Below are 24,202 nucleotides of genomic sequence, written 5' to 3' on the forward strand. Positions count from 1 at the left end.
CGGATTGCTGGGATTGTACTGTAACTCAAATCGCAAACGCGACGATCCGCCATTATGTTCTTTTTGGTGATCGTCGCAAACGCGACGCTCCGCGTTTAAAGGGTTAAGAGTGGTAGCATGCCAAAATGACGGGGCCAGTCTCCAACTAGGCCAACCCAAGCCCAACCTTCGCAGTTTCCCTGAATGCTTCTAAGTTGTACATTAATAAACTACTTGGTAAGCTCTGCACGACCAGTTCTCAAGTGTTATACAAACAATAAAGTTCGAGTGGGAGGGAATGTGTATTAACAAGACCAAAAAGTAGAAATCTTCCCCAGCTACTTGCTTTACAGATTAAACATGAATCAGTTGGCACATTGTTCGAAAAATATATCTCTATATGGTCCTAATATCAAATGCACAAAACTTAGCTCCTCTGTCCCAGTCCAACGTGTTTCTTCATAATTTGTCCCTCTGAGCACAAATTTCACTGGTCCAGTCCTCTGCCACTCCCGACCTTAACTTCCACACTGGGACCTTGATTCAGTGGGACTTCGACCTCCATGCCTGGACTTGAACTTTCAATGGTACTTAGACCTCCACACATGGATTTTGACTCACTGGAACTTCGACCTCCACGCTTGGACCCGCTAGAAGTTAATATGATTAATGAATAACTATTCTTCCCAATGCAAGTAATCCCTTCACATGATCAGGAAGGTCTCATAATAAAGAAACATGAGTTACAACACTCGGCATCTCAAGTAATAACAGAATAACACAGGGCATTACAGACACATAGGTCTGCTCAAAATAATACTTATTGTAGAGATAATATAGAAGAAAACAAAAAATACTGTAACATACACAGTAAGCATAAATAACTAACTCCAACCATGAAAATCATCACTGTATCAATATCATTGTGCCTCACAAAGTAACTACATGAACACCTACTCACAACATAGCCCTAATAAGTACTGAATTACCAAGTCATTTCAACACAATAATAAATAAGTCACAGTCTCTGGGCACCTGATACTTGGCCTACAAAAATCACACATTTATCTGAGGCTCAGACAGAACTAGCTAGCATTCTCGTATTCAGTTACACTAAATAATAATATAAAGTACAGTACACAAATATATAGGAAATACCTCACTGTCCAGCTCAAAAATGTAGGGGAGGTGAGCGGGAACACAGGACTCGCTTCTCCAAAGGCTAATGGCGTCACCGCTACACACTTCCTGAGGAATGACGACACGATTCTACCCCGAGTCTGTTTCTTAATTTCGTCACTATTATCACTTGTGGAATATCACTATTTGCGCTTCAACATACCAAACATCATTAATAACCAATTATTTACAGAATTCCTTGGAGGGGGGGGGGGGAGGATGACGACAGTACCGACCAGCTGCCATCTATCACGGCCGATGAGCAAGTGAGACACGCCAAACTGCGTGATGCCAAGGGAAGGGGGGATGACGGCGTACGCAATTTAACATTTTAATAATTACAGACTCGAGATAGACTCAGTGTGATGTCTTTCCCCTTACAATTGATTACTCAAAAAAAATAACATTCTCTAGTTACAATAATTACTCAGCAACCTCTCTCTCTTTATACCCTTGCATCAAAAAATAATGAAAATCATTGTGCTCTACATCAATTTGCCCTCGCGTACATTATGCTGGATCACGCGACCAAAGGCACACGTTCCCATCTCACTCGAGTTTTATATCATAAAGAGACTTCATTCATTCATTCATTCATTGCCAGATGCCATGTATCCCAAACGGGGTGGCCAAGGGCTTAGAGTTAATTGTTTTACAGGGAGGGGCACTAATCCTCCACCAACCCCACTCGACACGTAAGAGACTTAATACTAGTAAATTTTCATTCATCCGTTCATTGCCAGACGCCATGTATCCCACACGGGGTGGCCAAGGGCTTAGAGTTAATTGTTTTACAGGGAGGGGCACTAATCCTCCACCAACCCCACTTGACACGTAGGGATGCCAACAGCATCTGGTGTTCCCAGGCGGTCACCCATCCAAGTACTAACCAGACCCAACGTTGCTAGTAAATTACAGTAGAAAAAAAAAGTGACTCAGCAACTAGGCAACTTAATCTACGTTCTGGCAACGTCCGCATGGAAACAGCCATGCCTCTGCCACACTCTCTCACTTAGCCGAACTTTTGGTCATGTAAAATAAACTAGATACAACTCATTATCACTTCCGGGCACTACATGTGTGTGTATTTACCTAATTGTATTTACCTGATTGTGATATACAGGAAATGAACTATGCTCGTGGGGTCCTGTCTCTGTTCCTCAATAAGTTAAATTTAGCTTTAAACTCATTTAAGTTTTTAAACAGGACGATCTCTGTCCAGGCTGTTCCACAGGTCTATACATCTGTAAGGAAAACTATATTTCTTGATATCCTTCAAGCAGCTTGGTTTCTTCAGTTTCATTCTGTGTCCTCCTGTTGCTCTCTTATCCCACAAAAACAGATCTTCTTTGTCAATATTGTCTACTCCCACCATGGTCCTGAACACTGCAATCATGTCACCTCTCTTTCTCCTTTCTTCTAAGGAAGGCAAATCCAGCTTTTCCAGCCTCTCTCTGCACGACAGATCTGCCAGACTGGGGACCATTTTGGTTGCTGTTCTTTGTATTCTCTCAATCTTGTTTATATCTTTCTTTTTGTGTGGGGACCACACTACTGCTGCATATTGTAACCTGGGGCGAATCATGGCCACTATCAATTTTTTCTTCATCTCCTCATCCATATAATGAAACGCTACTCTTTATTAGTTAGGAGTTTATACATCTCTCTAACTGTCTTGTTAATGTGTTTTTCAGGTGATAGACTGTCCTGGACCAGCACTCCCAAATCTTTCTCTTCTCTCACTTTTGTGATTGGTTCATTACCCATCAAGTAACTCAATGATGGCCTCTTGGTACTTTTACCCATTTCCAATATTTTACATTTATTTGCATTAAATTTCATTTAGATCCGGCTCCAATCGTGTATCCTATCCAGATCCTCCTGCAGCATTTTACAATCCTCCTCAACCTCTACCGTCTTCAAGATCTTTGCATCTTCAGCAAACAGACTTGCATAACTGTTCATTCCATCTACCATATCATTTACATAAATCAGGAACATTACTGGCACCAACACCGAGCCCTGTAGGACTCCACTTGTTACTTCCCTCCATCCAGACATCCTATCCTTTATTACTGTCCTCATTTGTCTGTCTCTCAAAAAGTCTCTCATCCATTCCAGGAGGTTCCCCTTCTGTCCTCCTATATGCTCTAGTTTCCACATTAGTCACTTATGGGGTACCTTGTCGAAGGCATTCTCCAAATCTAAATACACACAATCCACCCAACCATCTCTCTGCTGAAGCACGTCAATCTCTCGAGTAAAAACTCAACAAGTTGGAAACACATGACCTTCCACTTCTAAATCCAAACTGGCTATCAGCCAAAATATTCATCTCTTCCAGATATTTTATCCATCTATCTTTCAGAATTCTTTCGCACAATTTTGCGACCATGCTGGTTAGGGACACTGGTCTATAATTCAGGAGTTCTTCCCTGTTTCCTCCCTTATAAATTGGTACCACATTTGCTCTCTTCCATTCTTGAGGCACTTTCCCCTCTTGCAGAGAGCACACAATTAAACTGTGAATCTTATCCGCCAGTTGTTTTCTGCATTCCTTCAGTACCCAATTAGAGATTGGGTCGTGTGTGTGTGTGTGTGTGTGTGTTCTTACCTAACTGTATCTACAGGAATGAGTCAAGCTCGTTCTGTCCCGTGTCTTAAACCGTTTTTATCATACATATCCTTAAATTGTGAAGTTTTGACATAAACCGTTTCATTTGGTAATACATTCCACTGATCAATTGCTCTCTTTGGGAAACTGAATTTCCTTACATCTTTATCTCCTCTCTTTTTATGTAGTTTTTTGCAGTATCCTCTTGCTGATGCTTCCCCATAGGTTATATATTCATTTATGTCTATTTTTTCTTTCCCTGAAATACATTTATATAGCATAATCATGTCTCCTTTATTCTTTCTCTCCTGTAGTGTTGGTAGATTCAGTTTTTCTAGTCTTTCTTTGTAGCTTAGATCCCTTCAGCTTGGTACCCATCTTTTAGCTGTGCTGTGTACTTTTTCATTCTTATCTAAGTGTTTTTTGAGATGAGGATTCCAGACTACTGATGCATATTCCAGGTTGGTCTGATGAATGATGTTATTACCTTTCTCAGCATGTCTTCATTTATGTATGTCAGCGCTATTCTCATATTAACAAGCAATTCATGTTACATACCTTCTCACTAATGTAGTCAGCTGGAGATAGTCTGTTATTGATAATCACTCCTAGGTCCTTCTCCCTTTCTGATGTGTGTAGGGTTGATCTTCGTAATGTATAATCCTAATCTGATCTTTTCTCACTTTTACCAAACTGAATTACATGACACTTATCCACATTAAATTTCCATTTGCCATTTATTGCTCCATCCATGAAGCTTATTTAATATCTTCCTGCAGTTCTTTGCAAGAATGTGTGTTAGTAATTTTCCTTTGTATTTTTGCATCATTCACATTTAGATAGCTTCCATTTCCAGTGTTACTGTGTAATTTATGTACATCATCATCATCATTATCATCATCATCATTTGGACCTCCTGTCGCAATTCCAGACTGCCTAGATTTGCCCAGTCCAGTGGGCCACGCTTTCATTCACTTATCATTCAAGCCCCCGGAATCGTGGCTCCGTCGGATATGCCAAAAACTTTCACCACATTCTGTAGCTTCACACAAACGTATCCGATAAAGTCAATCCAGACACTGCCACTTTAAAAAGGAGTGCCAAATCCCTGATCATGCACTTCTCCTCACAATATTCATCCAGCCAGCTTGATCTCTTGTCAGTTCCCTAGCCTCACCGACTTCCAGACCTCTTCCCCACACACTCATCCACCATATCTCTCCACCCTCTCCTTGGCCAATCTCGCCGCCTTTCTCCCTCAGTCTCGCTCAGATATACCTTTTTCACCAGCCTATTGTAATCCATTCTCTCCACATGACCATACCATCTCAGTACACTCTCTCCGATTCTGGTGTCCACAGACTTCCTCATTCCACATCTTTCACGAATCATATTATTTCGCATCCTATCCACCCTCTATACTCCACATACATTCCTCAGCAGTCCCATCTCTACCCCACTTACTCTTGACTTTTCATTTTCATGCCACACCATTGTCTTACATCCCTGTGTTAATGTTGTCACTAACACTCCTTCATGCAAGTCTCATGCACTTGCAACACTCAAGCCTCTGTTTCTTATCAAGGCCTTCATTGCACCAGCTACTTTTCTTCCTTGTGTCACTCTGTTTTCCACTCCTTTTGCACATTTTCCTCTCTTTTCTATCACTGTACCCAGGTATTTGAACTCTCCCACCAACTCCAGTCTCTCTCCATTCACTGTAAGATCACACTGGGAGTCACCATCTGTCTCAGTAACCATCATTTTACTCTTTTCTACATTTACTCTCAAGGCACAACGCTCACAGACATCATCAAGTCTTTGCACTAGCCCACAAAGGTCTTGTCTGGTGTTTGCAAGTAGTACTGCATCATCAGCATACAACAAATTTGAGATATTCCATTCATCACCATTCATTACTAACGCCATCCCCCTCTCCATTACTCGTGTTTTTACTTACCTCATCACCATATCCATATATACATTTAACAGCCATGGGGACATCACACAACCTTGTCGCATGCCCACACCAATCGTGAGCCATTTGCTTAGATGCCCATTAACCCTTACACATGCTTCACTACCATTGTAGAAACTCTTGACGGCACCTAGCAGCTTACCATCTACACCGTACATGCGCAAAACTTTCCTCAATCCTTCTCTGTCCACTTTGTCATATGCTTTTTCCAGATCCATGAGTGCCATAAACACCTTATGGTCCTTCTCACAAGCCTTCTCTGCTATCTGTCTCACTGCAAGTATATGATCCACACGTCCTCAGCCACTTCTAAAGCCACCCTGTTCATCACTCACTAGGACATCTGATATCTCCTTTACTTTGTCTATAATAATTCTTCCATATACCTTCCCTTCCACATTCAATAAACTTATGCCATGAAATTTTTGTACTCACTTCGCTCACCTTTATTTTTGTGCAGGGGTACAGTAACTGTCTTTTTCCATTCTGCTGGCAGTTTCACTCATCCATGCCTTCTTACATATATCCAACAAGGACTTCATTCCACTCTCTACATTTAATCATCGCTGCATACACCTCAGCAGCTCCAGCTGCTTTCCCATTTTTCAGCCTTCACAGTACTCTTCATCTGTGTGAATGTCACGTCTTCTGGCACTGCATTTCTTCTCTGCATACCTCCAAAACCAATCATGTTTACTCTTGCTCTGCTCTCTCTATTCCCATTCATCAGGTTTTCATAATATTCTTTCCATCTGGTCCGTACTTTATCCCCAAGGATTAATAAGCTACCACCTACGTCCTTACTACCTTCACATTTCTTTCTGCTTTCACTTCTACATTTCCGCACCTCTTTCCAGAATAACTTCCTATTTTCAGAGTAGTTTGCATTCATTTTTCTTCCTAGAGCATCATTTACCTCCTTCTTTTTCCTCTTCACTAGTCTCCTTACGTGCTTCTTGCTCGCTGTATATTAAAACTGAACCCATGTCCTATAACCACTTTTGCCACTTCTTTCTCTTTTCCTCCACTGCTCTCTTAACCTCATCATCTCACCATGCCGTACCTTTCTTCTTTTTTTGTTACTCTTGCCACACATGTATATTAAAAACATAATTCGTGTCAGGACTGAGCCCTCTGGTACTCCACTATTCACTTCCTCCATGATGAGTAATTTCCTCTTAATACTGTTCTCATTTCCCTTTTTCTGAGAAAATCATGCATCCAACAGTACAGACTGCCTTGGATACCTCCTTGATGGTACAGTTTCCATAAAAGTCTTTGGTGTGGTACTCTCTCAAATCCATTCTTGAAATCTAAATAGTTTCTGTCCACCCATCCTTCTTTTTTTGTAATGTTTCTGTAACTCTTATCATGGTAGGCTAATAGATTAGTAACACATGATTTTCCTTTCCCATAACCAAACTTCCTTTCTGTTATCATATTGTGTTCTTCTAGATGGTTTACCCAAACTTATCAGCTTTTCTAGTATCATACTTACAACACTGGTCAGTGATACCGGTCGGTAGTAGAGTGGATTCTGTCCATTACCTTTCTTGAATAGGGGAACAATGTTTGCTTTCTTCCAAATTTCAGTTAGTTTACCTTGACCTAAGGATTCCTTGAATATTAAATACAATGGTCTGCTTAACTCTTCTGCACATTCCTGTAGCACCCAACCTGAAACTTCATCTGGACCATTTGCTTTTCCTTTATCTACTTTACTTAACTCTTCCTGTAATTCTTGTTCTGATATTTGTATATCTGGTAATACGTGTGGGCATGCATGTTCCGTATCGTCTCTTTGAAAATTATTTTCTTTTGTAAAAACTGATTGGAAGTTTTTATTTAATACTTCACAAATATCTTTCTCTTTTGTATAGATGATCCCCTCATTCATGATGGACTGTATTTTATCTTTAACTTTGGTTTTGCTTCGGATGTAGCTGTGAAATAGCTTAGGTTGATCACCACGTTTATTTATGTTTCCTCAAACTTTCTCTGAGCCTCCCTCCTTATCTTTGTTCGGTCATTTCTTGAATGTTTATAGTTGATATATATGCTTTGAAGCGGCTGAAAATGGGAAAGCAGCTGGGGTTGATGAGATGTATGCAGAGATGCTCATGTGTAGTGGAGAGAGTGGAATGAAATGCTTGTTGGAGATATGTAAGAAGGCATGGATGAGTGAAACCGTGCCTGCAGAGTGGAAAAAGGCTGTGATTGTACCCCTGTACAAAAATAAAGATGATCGAAGTGAGTCCAAGAATTATCATGGTATAAGTTTATTGAGTGTAGTAGGGAAGGCATATGAAAGAATTACTATTATTGAAAGTAAGAGAGAGATCAGAAGTCCTGGTGAGTGATGTACAGGGTGGCTTTTGGAGTGGAGGAGTATGTGTGGTTCACATATTTGCAGTGAGACAGATGACAGAGAAGGGTTATGAGAAGGACTATAAGGTGTTTATGGCATTAATGGATGTGGAAAAAGCATATGACAAAGTGGACAGGTCAGGATTGTGGAAAGTTTTGCGCACGTACGGTGTAGATGGTAAGCTGCTAGGTGCCGTCAAGAGTTCTTGTGATGGTAGAGAAGCATGTGTAAGGGTTAATGGGCATGTAAGTGAATGGTTCACGATCAGTGAGGGCATGCAACAAGGTTATGTGATGTCCCCATGGTTGTTCAGTATATGTATATGGATGGGGTGATGAGAAAAGTAAAAACACGAGTAATGGAGAGAGGGATGGCATTGGTAATGAATGGTGATAGGATGGAATATCTCAAATTTGTTGTATTCTGATGATGCAGTACTGCTTGCAAGTACCAGACAGGAACTTGGTAGGCTAGTGCAGAGTTTTGCTGATGTCTGTGAGCGTTGTGCCTTGAGAGTAAATGTAGAAAAGAGTAAAGTGATAGTTACTGAGAGAGAAGGTGACTCCCAGTTCAATGTTACAGTGACTGGAGAGAGACTGGAATTGGTGAGAGAGTTCAAATACCTGGGTGCAGTGATCGAAAAGAGAGGTAAATGTGCAAAAGAAGTTGAAAGTAGAGTGACAAGGAAGAAAAGTAGCTGGTGCAATGAAGGCCTTGATAAGAAACAGATGCTTGATTGTTGCAGCTGCATGAGGCTTACATGAGGGAGCATCAGTGACAATTTTAACATATGGATGTGAGACTATGGTGTGGCATGAAAATGAAAAGTCAAGAGTGAGAGCAATGGAGATGGGACTGCTGAGGAATGTATGTGGAGTATAGAGGGTGGATAGGATGCGAAATAATGTGATTCGTGAAAGGTGTGGAGTGAGGAAGTCAGTGGACACCAGAATCGAAGAGAGTGTACTGAGATGGTATGGTCATGTGGAGAGAGTGGATAAGAATAGAGTGGTGAAAAAGGCATATCTGAGTGAATTTGAAGGAGGGAGGAGGTGAGGTAGGCCAGGGAAAAAGTGGAGAGATAAGGTGGATGAGTTTTTGAGGAAGGGAGGTTCAGAAGTCGGTGAGGCTAGGGAACCGACAAGAGATCGAGCAGACTGGATGACTGTTGTGAGGAGAAGTGCATGATCAGGGATTTGCACCCCATTTTAACGTGGCAGCGTCCAGATTGACTTTATCGGATACGTTTATGTGAAGCTACAGATCGTGGTGAATGTTTTTGGCATATCCAAGAGAGCCAGGATTTCGTGGCCTTGCGTAATGGATGAATGGAAGCGTGGCCCTTTGGATTGGGCAAATTTTGGCTGTCTGGACATTGCTACTCCTCACCCTGCCCTATGGTGGGAAAGAAGGTCCAGATGATGATGATGATGATGATGTATCCTTTCACTATTGTCTTTTCTGTATGTGTTCCACAGTAAGTCTCTTTTTTTTTTTCCTTTGATTTTTTACATTTTGTATTAAACTATCTATCTATCTATCTATTGCCAGACGCCTCAGTCCCGTTTGGGGTGGCCACAAACAAATCGCCTCCAAGTCGCCCTGTCCCCCACCATTTCACTACCCTGCTCCCAACTCACACCCCCCTCTCTCATATACCTCTCCACCCCATCCCTCCATCTCATCCTCGGCCTCCCCCTCCCTCTTCCCCCCTCCACCTAACTTACATACACTCTCTTCGTCAGTCTTTCACCCTCCATCCTCTCCACATGGCCAAACCACCTCAGTGTGTTCCTCATAACGCTTCCTATCACATCCACATCCACACCACAACGCTCCTTTATATCCTCATTTGTCAGCCTGTCTCTCCATGTGACTCCACAGGCTCCTCTTAAATAACTCATTTCCACTGCTCTCACTCTTGACTTGTGTCCTTCCAACAATGTCCAAGCTTCACTTCTGTACGTTAGAGTTGGTATCACAATACTGTCATGTAGTAACTTTTTCACCTCCATGCTCACTTCCCTGTTTCTTATCACTGCTTTCAAAGAACCAGCAACCTTTCTTCCCTGCTGTACCCTTTCATGCACTTCACCCTCCAAACCTCCATCTTTACTCATCACACTACCCAGGTACTTAAATGTACTCACATTTTCCAATTCCTCACCATCCAACCTTGCTGTACATTCACTGACTTCACCTCTCTCAAAGACCATCACTTTACTCTTCCCTACATTCACCTTTAGATTCTGTTTCTTACACACTCTCCCAAACTCATCCACCAAGCCTTGCAGCTCCCCTTCGTCTTCACTCAACAACACAGTATCATCTGCAAACAACAGTACAGGGAGTTTCCAAACACTATCCTCTCTCACCAGGGCCACTCCAACATCCACTACCCTACCTTGTACCTCTTTTATTACCCCATCCATGTACTGATTGAATAACCATGGAGACATGACACATCCCTGTTTCAACCCAACTTTCAAAGAGAAAAATTCACTTAGTTCACCATCCACACGCACTGCAGCCTTCACACCATCGTACATACTCTTCACAGCATGCAACAACTTCCCATCTACTCCATATATTCTCAGCACTTTCCACAATCCTTGTCTATCCACCCTGTCATATGCTTTCTCCAAATCCATGAAAGCCGCATACAACTTCTTTCCCTTCTCTAGAAACTTTTCCACTAAAGATCTAAGAATGAATATCTGATCTACACAACCTCTTCCCTTCCTAAAGCCTCCCTGTTCTTCTCCAACTAATTTCTCTGTTCTTTCTCTAACTCTGTCAATAAGTATCCTACCATACACTTTTCCTATTATACTAAGAGGACAAATGCCCCTATGATTACCACACACTTCATTTTCCCCTTTTTCTTTGTACAGGGGAATAATTATACCTGACTTCCAATCCTCCGGGACTCTACCTTCCTCCCAGGCCAATCTGCACATCTTCCACATCCATTCTACTACTATCTCTCCCCCATGCTTCAGCATTTCACCACACACTTCATCAATTCCTGGGGCTTTCCCCAATTTAACTTTCATCATTGCTTCCAGAACTTCTATCCTACTGATTTCTTCCTGTTTTCTCACCCTGCTCCATCTTCCAGCCATTCCCCAGCCACTTGTACTCGCATTACTTCCATCGTCTATGTTCAACAATTCCTTAAAGTGTTCTCTCCATCTGCTCACGTTTTCTCCCTTCTCCACTAGTAATCTACCATTTTTATCTTTCATTCCCCTGCTAACTTCACTTCCACCCTGTCTTACTCTTTTCACCTCTTTCCAGAACATTTTCTTACAGTCCCTCCACTTTACACTCAAATTCCTTCCAAATTCCTCATCCACTATCTTCTTACTCTCTCTTACTAATCTTTTCACTTCTCTCTTTCTTTCTACATATCTCTCTCTCTTCCGCCTCTCAACTTCTTCCATGCCCCTATTTCTCATCCATTCATTGTATGCTTTCTTTTTTTGTGCCACAGCCTGTCTCACCTCTTCAGTCCACCACGCTGTTCCTTGCACCCCCCTCCGTCTTCTCTTCCTTCCACACACCACATCACATGCTGCACATATTTCTTCTGTAAATATCCTACACACACCTTCCACGTCTCCCATCTGCTCCAATTCATATTTGCCCAATTGTTCCTCTACTTCTCTCTTATACTCTGCCTTTTTCTCATCCTCTTGCAACCTTTCCACTCTCCTTGCAACTACTCCTTCCTCTCGTCTTTCCCGTCTTCTATTCCTCCATCTTACTTGAATTCTAATTCTGGCCACCACCAAGTAGTGGTCAGAAAGTCCACTCCCCCAACCTCTATGAGCTCTTGCATCCATTACACATCTTCGCATCCTTTCATCCACACACACATAATCAATCATTGCCTTCCTTTCATTCAGTTCACCACCCACCCTTCTCATCACTCGCCATGTATACCTGTGGATCATTTTATGCCTGAAGAGGGTATTGGCTATCACCAACCCCCTTCCAGCACAAATGTCCACTAACGCACTGCCATCCTCATCTATCTCAGCAGGCACACCTCACTCACGAACTATTCCATCCACCTTCACATTCCCAACTTTACCATTGGATGGTGAGGAATTGGAAAATGTGAGTACGTTTAAGTATTTGGGTAGTGTGATGAGTAAGGATGGAGGTTTGGAGGGTGAAGTGCTTGAAAGGGTACAGCAGGGAAGAAAGGTTGCTGGTTCCTTGAAAGCAGTGATAAGAAACAGGGAAGTGAGCATGGAAGTAAAAAAGTTACTACATGACAGTATTGTGATACCAACTCTAACGTACGGAAGTGAAGCTTGGACGTTGTTGGAAGGACACAAGTCAAGAGTGAGAGCAGTGGAAATGAGTTATTTAAGAGGAGCTTGTGGAGTCATGTGGAGAGACAGGCTGACGAATGAGGATATAAAGGAGCGTTGTGGTGTTGATGTGGATGTGATAGGAAGCGTTGTGAGGAACACACTGAGGTGGTTTGGCCATGTGGAGAGGATGGAGGGTGAAAGACTGACGAAGAGAGTGTATGTGAGTGAGGTGGAGGGTGGAAGAGGGAGGGGGAGACCGAGGATGAGATGGAGGGATGGGGTGGAGAGGTATATGAGAGAGGGGGGTGTGAGTTGGGAGCAGGGTAGTGAAATGGCGGGGGACAGGGCGACTTGGAGGCGATTTGTTTGTGGCCACCCCAAACGGGATTGAGGCGTCTGGCAATAGATAGATAGATAGACCATTCATATCACTAATCAAAAACACTCTCTCACTCTTCTAGCCCGATCTTGCTTTGGCGCATACACACACACAATCGCCCACATTTGTATTCCAACTTTCAACTTTACCCACATAATCCTTGACCCAACTGATCCATACTGTCTTATGCTCTTCTTCCATCTTTTACTCACAACTATACATACTCCTTCCTTTGCCCTCTCATTCTCACCTACTCCTGCACATATACCCCATCCATACTCCCATTCTTTCACACTTTCTCCTCTCCATTTTGTTTCAGTTATTCCACATACATCCACTTTCGCACCCTCAAGCACCTGGACAATCTTTCTCTCTTTCACCTCATCATTCGCTCCCCTTACATTCCACATTCCGATAACCATGTCCTTTGTCCGGTCCTTGGTCTTCATTGTTTGGTCAGTCCTTGTCCGAGGCTTATTGTTTGTTTTTTTAGTTAGTTGTTTTCCGGGGAGGGGCACTAACCCTCCGCCAACCCTTTTAGTCGCCTTTTACGACAAGCAGGGATACTGGGGGAGTATTCTTGAAAAAAAACCCTACCCCCAGGGGGGTATTAAACCATTTCTTTATTTTCATTTCTGTTTCTTTGTGCTAAGCAATGCGTTTTGGACCCCTGTTTCATAAAGATCACAGAATTTTCTATATATGATAATTAAATCTTGTCCTCTAAGCTCTTTTCCCAATCCGTTTCTTAGAAGTACACCTTCAGATCATGATAGTTTGCTCATTTTGTAGTTTAGACTCTTTCTGTGACTCTCATTACTGGTAATGTATTGTGCAATCCTGAAGTTTCAATTTAATACTACATGGACACTTTTGCCGAGTGAAGGGTGGTACATAATATTGTCAGTTTCATTTTCTTGCCTTGTAAATATAAGATCTAGTACTGATGGATCATGAAGTCCTCTTTTTCTGGTGTATTCCTTTACATGTTATTTTAGGGAAAACTCCTGCACAAGATGTAGCTAGCTTTTGATCCCAACAGCTTTTATTGCTTTTTACATCCAGAATATTCCAATTTATATTTCAGTTGAAATCTCCATTTGATGTAATTCTTTCAGATTTCTCTTCCATTCTGTGTAGTAATGTTCTTAAACTCTGAATTGTACTTTCTGTCAGGTCTTCTTATTTGTCTCTTTCCCAAGTGTTTGTTATGGGTGGCATGTATAAATTTGCCACAATTACTTTCCCTTCAGATGTGTTTATCTCCAGTGCTATCAGTTCTACATGTGAGGGTATATCTATTTCAATATCTTTGACTTGTAGATTTTTCTTTATTAAAATTATAATTCCACCTCCATTTCTTAAATTTCTGTCTCTTCTCCATAGTATTGTATTCCTCTAAGTTTAGGGTATTGTTCACTATCTTTGGGGTTAATTTTGTTACAGGCTAATAATATGTGGTTCCTTTTCTTTTGGTATAGTCTTCCATCTCTGATAATTTTGACACTATTCCATCTACATTTTATGTACATCGACTTAACCATCTTGCTGACATATTTGTCATAACTTGAGTTTACTTCCTTCCTTTTTTTTATTCCTTGTTGGTTATGCACCACTTTCACACCTGCAGTCCAATTGCTTTTTTAAAAAATGTACTCTTCTCATCCTCTGATCTTCTCTCGTTCTTTGTTTTTGCCTCCTCCCTATTCTCTTTTAGCATTCCCAGATGCTCTTGAGTTAGGCATCTTTTTATCCATACTTTTTTAAATTCCACGTTTTCCATGAGTTTGTTTGCATTTTTTAGTATTTTCTCCACAGTGTTCATGCTCTGGAAGGTTACTTTCAGGGGCCATGACTTATTTCTCTCATATATCCCTAGTTTTTTTTTTTGTTCCTCTGTTTCTTTACTACAGTTTTCCTCTGATAATTCCCTTAATATGCTCATTATATTTGCCATCTCCTTTTTGTCTCTCAAAATTTGTTTTTTTATTTCTTCCTCACCTTTACCAGTGATTACTATAGATTTAATTGTATCTGCTGCATCTTTGACCAATTTTGGGTGTTTTGGATTATTTTTTTCACCTCCTTTCTAATGCTTTTTTCTTCTACTTCATTTTCTAAGTCTTTCTTTACTTTCACCATTTCAGCATACGTAATTTCCACATCATCTTTGTAACTTTGCATCACTTCTTTCACCTGTGTTTTCTTCTCTTCGGTATCACTGCTTTGGTCTGTCAGACTGCTTGCTTGCCTAATTTTCTCCGTATCATTTCTGAACTCCTCCATAATACTCTCATGGTTGACAACTGTACTTGGCATTTCACTAACCTTCCTAAATGAACCCACCTCAACTGACAGCTCATCTATTGTTGTCTTTCCTGTGTAATTCCTGTACTAATTTTTCATTTTCCTCCTCCTGCATGTGCAATTGCTTCTTAATTTTATCCAGTTCACTCTGAAATGCCCTCTTCAATTTGTACACCCTCTCTACTACTTTATTTGGCTGTGTATAGTGCAACTCTTGAACCTCCTAAAAAATGCCCAAAATTGGGGGTTGTCCTAAACACTGGGTATAAAATCCTAACCTCTACATCCTGTTATTATGGGATCAATATGCATGATAAAGAACATCACCAAACACTCACCTTGACCCATGTTTCCCTGAATAAAGTACGTATACTATCAAAAATTGTTGAAACTACCAGCATCATCATCATCAAACACAACTTGTGTTCTATATGAAGGCAAATTTTTATAAAAAAAATCTCCATGGTTACATCCATGAGGACACAAGAAAGATGAGTAACTGGTTGAGCCCACACCACAGTCACCAGGATGTGGTACGGTTTGAGAATAATTGGCTGGGTTGTTTACCAGTTACCACCGAGCGCAGGGTTGCCAGATCAGAAGCAGGGCTCATTACCAGCAGTGATAAACAACACTGACATTGCGTTATTCCTGGTGGATTAACTTCAGTCATACAACTACTTGATGTCTGTCTGAGTAAACCATTCAAAGACCGCATCCATGAGCAATGGAACAAGTGGATGATCAGTGGTTTAAAGTCTTGTACAGGTGGTGGGAATATGCGTGCTTTAGGTCTGGATGAGCTGCGATTTTATTGCCAAGGCATGGAATGATATTTCTGTGGAAGCAGTCATCAACTCTTTCAGAAACATGGAATATCCAGTTCAGTGGATGGCATAAAAGATAACATTTTATGGGCGGATGAGGAAGAGGAAGCCAATTCCAAAGCTACACCTTTGAATTCAAAGTTTGATCCTTACGACGAAGAACTGCAAACTTTAACCCAGAATGAAGTTGATGAACCGATGATGTCATATGTGGTTGATGCTGATTTTGAAGGTTTTTAATCACTGACATTTGATGTGATGACTTTAATAAAATGTAACTTTCCTTTAACCTGTTGTATAAAATTCACGTTAACATGATTTTAAGTTTTTAATACAGTATGAGTTTATACTTGAATATTAAATGTATAATCCACTGTGATATTGGAGGTGGCACATGCAGCCTATATAGCATGTAAAACCCATAGAAGGTGGTTTAAAGTGAAACCTAACCAAAGGCTGTGTTGCTTAGCAACGTGTTAATAGTATTACTTCATTGGTCAGTAGGAGGAGTGGTAAAGGACTGGAGTTACTGGCGCAGCAAGCTGCCAGTGTCTAAAGAGCTGGGGCTCATCTTGTGCACAGAGTATACCTCTAAACCCACATTTTGTATGGCAGTATTAGGAGTAGTCTTATATACAATTCGGCCTTATACATCAGCAAATACGTAGTTTGTTATGTGTTTCCATTTCAACCAGATCCTGGTAGAAATCATCCTGTTTTCTACCTTTATCCCTTTTCTTAACTCCTTCCATATTCGCTTTACTAAAGATGGTGGTCATCTTGTGGTATTACTGAGAAAAAAATTCAACTTACAAGTATGCATCACCTTGGCACTCACCTGAGGTAGAGGAAACAGCTTGAAGCTCGATCATTGCATTCCTGCACTAATTGGCTGTATCCTGTTATTTGGACAATGCTTCTGTTTAAACTTGCTCTACTATATTAGAACATCATTTAGTTTAACCTAGTACAGAACTTGACTCATATAAAATACTTTTTTTTATTTATTTTTTTATTATAATGAATGGAGGAAGGAAAAACAAAGGAAAAAAAATAAGTCCATGTGCCTAAAGGCATCCTCCATTCATAAAATACTTATCTATATCTATCTATCTATCTATAGCCCGACGCCCTAATCCCGCAAAGGGTGGCCGCAGACAAAACGCCTCCAGGTCACTCTGTCACCCACCATTTGACTCCCCTCCCCCCAACTCACCCCCCCCTCCCTCATATACCTCTCAACTCCATCCCTCCACCTCATCCTCGGTTTACCCCTCCCTCTCCCTCCCTCCACCTCACCTACATACACCCTCTTAGTCAGTCTTTCATTCTCCATCCTCTCCACATGTCCCAACCACCTCAGTGTATTTCTCCTAATCTTTTCAACCACATCCACATCTACCCCACAACGTTCCTTCACTTCTTCATTCGTCAACCTGTCCCTCCACGTAACTCCACATGCTCCTCTCAAGTAACTCATTTCCACTGCTCTCACTCTTGACTTGTTCCCTTCTTGCAAGGTCCACGCCTCGCTTCCATACGTCAGGGTAGGGATCACAATACCATCATGCAGTGACTTCTTAACTTCCATACTCACCTCCCTATTTCTCAACACTGCTTTCAGTGTACCAACAACCTTCCTTCCCTGCTGTACCCTTTCATTTACTTCATCCCCCAAAGTTCCATCCTTACTCATCACACTACCCAAGTACTTGAATGGACTCACATTCTCCATATCCTCACCATCCAACCTCACTGCACACTCTGTGACTTCATTCCTCTCAAACACCATAACTTTACTTTTGTTTACCTTAACTTTCAGCTTCCTCCTCCTACACACTGTCCCAAATTCATTCACCAAACCTTGCAACTCCCATTCATCTTCACTCAACAATACTGTATCATCAGCAAACAGCAACACCGGAAGCTTCCAAATCTCACCCCCATTCATTAGGGCCACCCCCACATCCACTGCCCTACCTTGAACCTCCTTTACAACCCCATCCATATATATATTAAACAGCCATGGAGACATTACACACCCCTGTTTCAGTCCCACATTGAGATCAAAGAACTCACTCAGCTCACCATCCACTCGCACCGTAGCCCTAGCTCCCTCATACATACTCTTCACAGCACTCAGCAATTTCCCCTCCACTCCATATATTCTTAATACCTTCCACATACCTTGCCTATCTATTCTGTCATAAGCTTTCTCCAAGTCCATGAAGGCAGCATACACTTTCCTTCCCTTCTCTAGATACTTCTCCACTAAACATCTTAGAACAAATATCTGGTCTACACACCCTTTTCCCTTCCTAAATCCCCCTTGTTCTTCTCCAACTAGCTCCTCTGTCATATGCCTAACCCTATCAATGAGTATTCTACCATATATTTTACCAGTCACACTAAGAAGGCAAATACCCCTATGGTTACCACATACTTCTCTCTCCCCCTTTCCTTTGTACAGAGGAACAATTATACCTGATTTCCAGTCCTCTGGAACCCTTCCCTCTTCCCAAGCCAATCTACACAACTTCCATATCCACTCCACAACAATCTCACCCCCATACCTAAGCATTTCACCACACACTCCATCAATTCCTGGGGCCTTTCCCAGCTTAATCTTCTTCATCGCTTCCACTACTTCCGACCTACTGATCTCTTCCTCCCTCCTCTCATCTCTTCTTCTCCCAGCCATTCCCCAACCACTTATACTCACACTGCTCTCACTCTCTACATTCAACAAATCCTCAAAGTGCTCCTTCCATCTCCTCACTTTCTCTCTCTTCTCCACCAACAATCTATTATTCCTATCCTTCACTCCCCTACTATTTCCCCTTTCACACTGCCTTACTTTCTTTATCTCCTTCCAAAACAATTTCTTACTCTCCCTTCATTTCACACTCAGATTCCTCCCAAACTCTTCATCCACTTTCTTCTTACTCTCCTTCACCAGTCTCTTAACCTCCCTTCTCCTGCTCACATATACCTCTCTCTTCTCTCTCTCATCTTCTCCCCTACCTCTACTCGCCAACCATTCACCATATGCCTTCTTCTTTTGTTCCACAGCTCGTTTCACCTCATCATTCCACCATGCTGTCCCTTGCACACCCTTGCATCTCCTCCTCACTCCACAAACCGCCTCACACGCTGCGCTTATCTCTTCCGTGAATATCTTACGTACGTCTTCCACCCCTTCCATCTGCTCTAGCTCATACCTTCCCAATCTTTCTTCCACTATGCTCTTATACTCTGTCCTTTTCTCACTATCTTGCAATTTCTCCACTCTTCTCACAGGAGCTGCTTCCTCCTGTCTTCCCCTTCGCCTCCTCAACCACTTTCTTTGCAGCTCTACCTTGGCCATCACTAAGTGATGGTCCGAGACTCCATTCCCCCACCCTCTCCACACTCTTGCATCCAACACTTGTCTTCTCATTCGCTCATCCACACACACGTAGTCTATCATTGCCTTTCGTTCAACAAGTTCACCATCCATCCTCCTCATTACTCTCCATGTATACCGGTGAATCATCTTATGACGAAAGTAGGTGTTGGCTATTGCCAACCCCTTACCAGCACAGATGTCCACCAAAGCACTACCATTCCCATCTACTTCAGCTGGCACACCCCACTGACCAACCACTCCATCCACTCGTACATTCCCAACTTTGCCATTCATGTCTCCAATCAACAGCACTCTCTCGCTCCTCTCAAACTTGTCCATACATGCTTCTACTCTCGCCCAAAACTCATCTTTCACTTATAACAATTGGATTTAAAATTGATAGGCTTAAATGTATGTGGGAAGCAACTCCCAGGAAGTGAATTCCAGAGAGTAGTAGTTCTGGGGATAAATGAATTTTGATAAGCAGAAGTTCTACATTGTGGGGGAGAGAGAGTGAGTTCATGGGCCCTTCCAGCTGCCCAAGTATATCGGCAGAAAATGTGAAGGGGAGGCACAATTAAAGCCAGTTCGTCAGAGCACTTACGGTAAAAATATCGATAAAATAGTGCTAAAGAAGCAACATCTCTATGTACTGATAGCGGAGGAAGGTCCTGCGTTATGGCAGGATTATTGATTAATCTAATGGCTCTATTTTGAATTTTGTCCAACTGCCTCGATGCAACCGCTCCACATCCACTCTACAGTGGTGAACAGTATTCGATCTGAGAATGCACATGACTTTTGTAAACTGTGGCCATCTGCTCATCAGTGAAGAACTCACGAACTCTGTACATAAGTGCCAGTTTTTTAGAAGCATTTTTAGCAAGGGATTTAACATAAGTTGTCCAGCTTAAGTTGGGGTTTAGAGTAACACCTAGGATATCAACTGTAGTGGATATGGGAATACTGACATCATTTAAAATTATGTGAGAGTCTGAGGGATTCTTTCTATTGGAGAAATTAATGTATTTAGTTTTCTGAGCATTAAATGAGACCAGATTTTTTTGTCCTCATTGATTAATTTTAGAAAGGTCCTGATTCAGAGAAATTGCTGTGTTTATTTGGGAATTTATAATATCCAATTGTGTAAAGGAGGTACTAAATGTGAACGAACTATGAAGGGTCGAGTCATCAGCATAAGAGTGTATTGGGTTGTGCGTGACAGATAGGAGGTCATATATATGTATGAGAAAGAGGGTTGGCACCAAAACTGATCCCTGAGGTATGCCAGCATTTATGGAATGAACCTGAGAATAAATTCCATTTACCATGACCTGTATTTTTCTACTATGAAGGTAAGAAGAAATTAGAGGAAGCAGTGATGCAAGGCCATAGTGTGACATCTTAGACAGTAAGGCCTGGTGCCATACTATTTAGTTATGGCCAATTGTGACCAAGGGTGGCCAGCACAGAGCGAGGTGATATGCGTATCAACTCTCTGACGTCTCAACTCTGTGTGTATTTACCTATTTGTATTTACCTATTTGTAGTATACAGGAATTGAGCAATGCTCGTGTTGTCCTGTCTCCATATCCACATTTATCAAGTCTACCTTTACCCACATGAATGTTCTTCTCATGCACCACCTCTTTGTCTAAGTCGTTCCAAATATTTAAGAATATACCTAATTGTGATATACACGGAATGTACTATGCTCGTGGGATTCCGTCGCTGTTTCTCAATAAGTCGAATTTAACTTTAAACTCGTTTATGTTTTTAGACTGGACGATCTCTTTGTCCAGGCTATTCCATAAGTCTATACTTCTGTAAGGAAAGCTATATTTCTTGATATCCTTCAAACAGCTTGACTTTTTCAATTTCATTCCATGTCCTCTTGTTGCTCTCTTATCCCATACAAACAGATCTTCTTTGTCAATTTTATCTACTCCCACCATGGTCCTGAACACACCGCAATCATGTCTCCCCTCTTTCTCCTTTCCTCTAACGAAGGCAAATCCAGTTTTTCCAGCCTCTCTCTGTATGACAGGTCTGTCAGACTGGGGACCATCTTGGTTGCTGTTCTTTGTATTCTCTCAATCTTGTTTATATCTTTCTTTTTGTGTGGGGACCACACTACGCTGCATATTCTAACCTGGGGCGGATCATGGCCACTATCAATTTTTTTCATCATTTCCTCATCCATATAATGAAATGCTACTCTTATGTTAGTCAAGAGCTTATAAGTCTCTCCAACTATCTTGTTAATGTGCTTTTCTGGTGACAAACTATCTTGGACCAGCACTCCCAAATCTTTCTCTTCTCTCCTTTTTGTGATTAATTCATTACCCAAAAAATAATTCAGTGATGGTCTCCTGGTACTTTTACCCATTTCCAATATTTTACATTTCTTTACATTAAATTTCATTTCCCACGTCCGGCTCCAATTGTGTATCCTATCCAAATCCTCCTGCAGTATTTTACAATCTTCCTCAACCTCTATCTTCCTCAAGATCTTTACATCATCAGCAAACAGACTCGCATAACTGTTCACTCCATCTACCATATCATTTACATAAATCAGGAACATTACTGGCGCCAACACTGAGCCTTGAGGGACTCCACTTGTTACTTCCCTCCATCCAGACATATTTTCCTTTATTACTGTCCTCATTTGTCTGTCTCTCAAAAAGTCTCTCATCCATTCCAGAAGTTTCCCCTTTAGTCCTCCTATATATTCTAGTTTCCACATTAGTCTCTTATGAGGTACCTTGTCAAAGGCCTTCTCTAAGTCTAAGTACACACAATCCACCCAACCATCTCTCTCCTGTACCACATCAATCGCTCTTGAGTAAAAGCTCAACAAGTTTGAAACACATGACCTTCCACTTCTGAATCCAAACTGACATTCAGCCAAAATATTCATCTCTTCCAGATATTTTATCCATCTGTCTTTCAGGATTCTCTCACACAATTTTGCGACCATGCTGGTTAGAGACACTGGTCTATAATTCAGGGGTTCTTCCCTGTTTCCTCCCTTGTAAATTGGTACCACATTTGCCCTCTTCCATTCTTTCGGCACTTTCCCCTCTTCCAGTGAGCATACAATTAAGCTGTGAATTTTATCCACCAGTTGTTCTCTGCATTCCTTCAGTACCCAATTAGAAATTCCATCAGGTCCTGGGGCTTTCCTTACATCTTGAGTTTCCAGTAATTTATACACTTCCTGCACCTCCACTTTTATATCTTTCATCACCGGAACATTTCTAATCACTCCCTCCCCTTCCACAAGCTCCTTTTCTTTAGTGAAAACTGACTGGAAACGTTTGTTCATTATTTCTGCTTGCATTGCCGCATCATTAAAGACCTCTCCATCTACTTTCAGCTTGGCGATTCCTTCCTTTTGTTTCAGTTTGCCATTAACAAATCTATAAAACAGTTTGGGTTCATCCTTGCATTTGTCAATTATACCTTTTTCAAAATTCCTTTCTTCTTCCCTACGTATTCTTGTGTATTCGTTTCTTGTTCTTTTATATTCTTCCTTTGTTCTGTCGTTACCTCTCTTTCTCCAATTGTTCCACGCCTTATCTCTCTCTTTTTTGGTTATCATACACCTTCTATTAAACCACTCCTTTTTCCTGTTTTCTTTCCCTCTTACTCTTGGTACAAATTTTTCCACTCCCAAATTATAGAGGTCTAGAAAGATATCCCACTTCCTCTGTATCTCTCTTGTTTCTCTGTGTGTGTGTGTGTGTGTCACTCTGAGCATTGACCAGTTGATGTACGTGGGCATTTTCATTTATTAATGATTTACGGGCGTTACCCCCTCTTTCCCAGTGTCATAGCAAAATATGTACTGTACAAGTGTCAGATGATTTACTTTCAAAAATCCTGGTGATACTTTTTTGACAGTGGTGGTAAGATGCTGTGTTGTTAGTATACAGTCATAGTGTATCATGCAACTTGATTCTTGTATGAAGATTCCTACTCTAATGGGGTGCTTTCAAAGCTAGTATTCCGTTAGATGTCACAACCATTGGGACAAACACATTCCCCGCGCTATTTAAAAGCATATTTTTCTTTGCTAAATATCTACATTGTAGTGTGAAACTGTGAATCATAGTAATGTCATACACCATAATATAAATAATACAAATAGGACACGTATATATAATGTAGCGTGAATTGTTTATATTTGTCATAAATGGAAATTAAAATATCATTGATGGCTTGTGATGGCAACCTGCCCTTTCAGTGGTCCTATATTATTTAATTTCTGCTACATTTAGTGCAGGGTTGGTTCTCAATATATTGTTTGTTCAGACTGTAAATTATGCCTAGTGGGTATCTTGACTCATTCAGTAAGACAGTCCAGTGTTTATGTTTTTTTACGAGAGATTTGTTTTCAAAACAAATGCATGAGGACTGATGCAAAAAATAATACAATTTAGACTAGTGGTCTGGTTAGATTAGATAAAGTAAGGTACTGTAGTTGCTTTGGAGGGTCTGAGGGGGCAACACCACGGCCTTCTCAAACCATGGCAACACGGGTCTTGTGATGTGCATGCGTGAAGGAAGTGAGCAAAGTGTTGAGTCCCAGTATTTACTCATCATTAAATTTCTGCCCACATAGAGACTGAATGAGTCAAGATAACTGAACAAACTATGTATTAAGAACCTAACTTGCACTAAATGTAGCAGAAATTAAATAATATAGGACCACTGAAATGGTGGGTTGCCATCATATGCCATCAATGATATTTTAATTTCCGTTTTTGATAAATATAAACAATTCACGCTACGTTATATATACGTGTTCTATTTGTTTTACTTATATTACGGTATATGACATTACCAT

The 24,202-nt window shown here is 41.2% G+C and overlaps 1 protein-coding gene across 1 annotated transcript in view; it reads left to right on the forward strand.

Moving 5' to 3' along the window:
* The window catches only part of LOC145415709 (oxysterol-binding protein-related protein 6-like), a 521,853-nt gene that overhangs the window by 106,722 nt on the left and 390,929 nt on the right, over positions 1–24,202 (forward strand). The window lies entirely within an intron of this gene.

Source organism: Coenobita brevimanus, chromosome 103 (genome assembly GCF_032717465.1).
Source record: "Coenobita brevimanus isolate Jiangsu-jjx chromosome 103, ASM3271746v2, whole genome shotgun sequence".
Classification (NCBI taxonomy): Eukaryota; Metazoa; Arthropoda; class Malacostraca; order Decapoda; family Coenobitidae; genus Coenobita; species Coenobita brevimanus.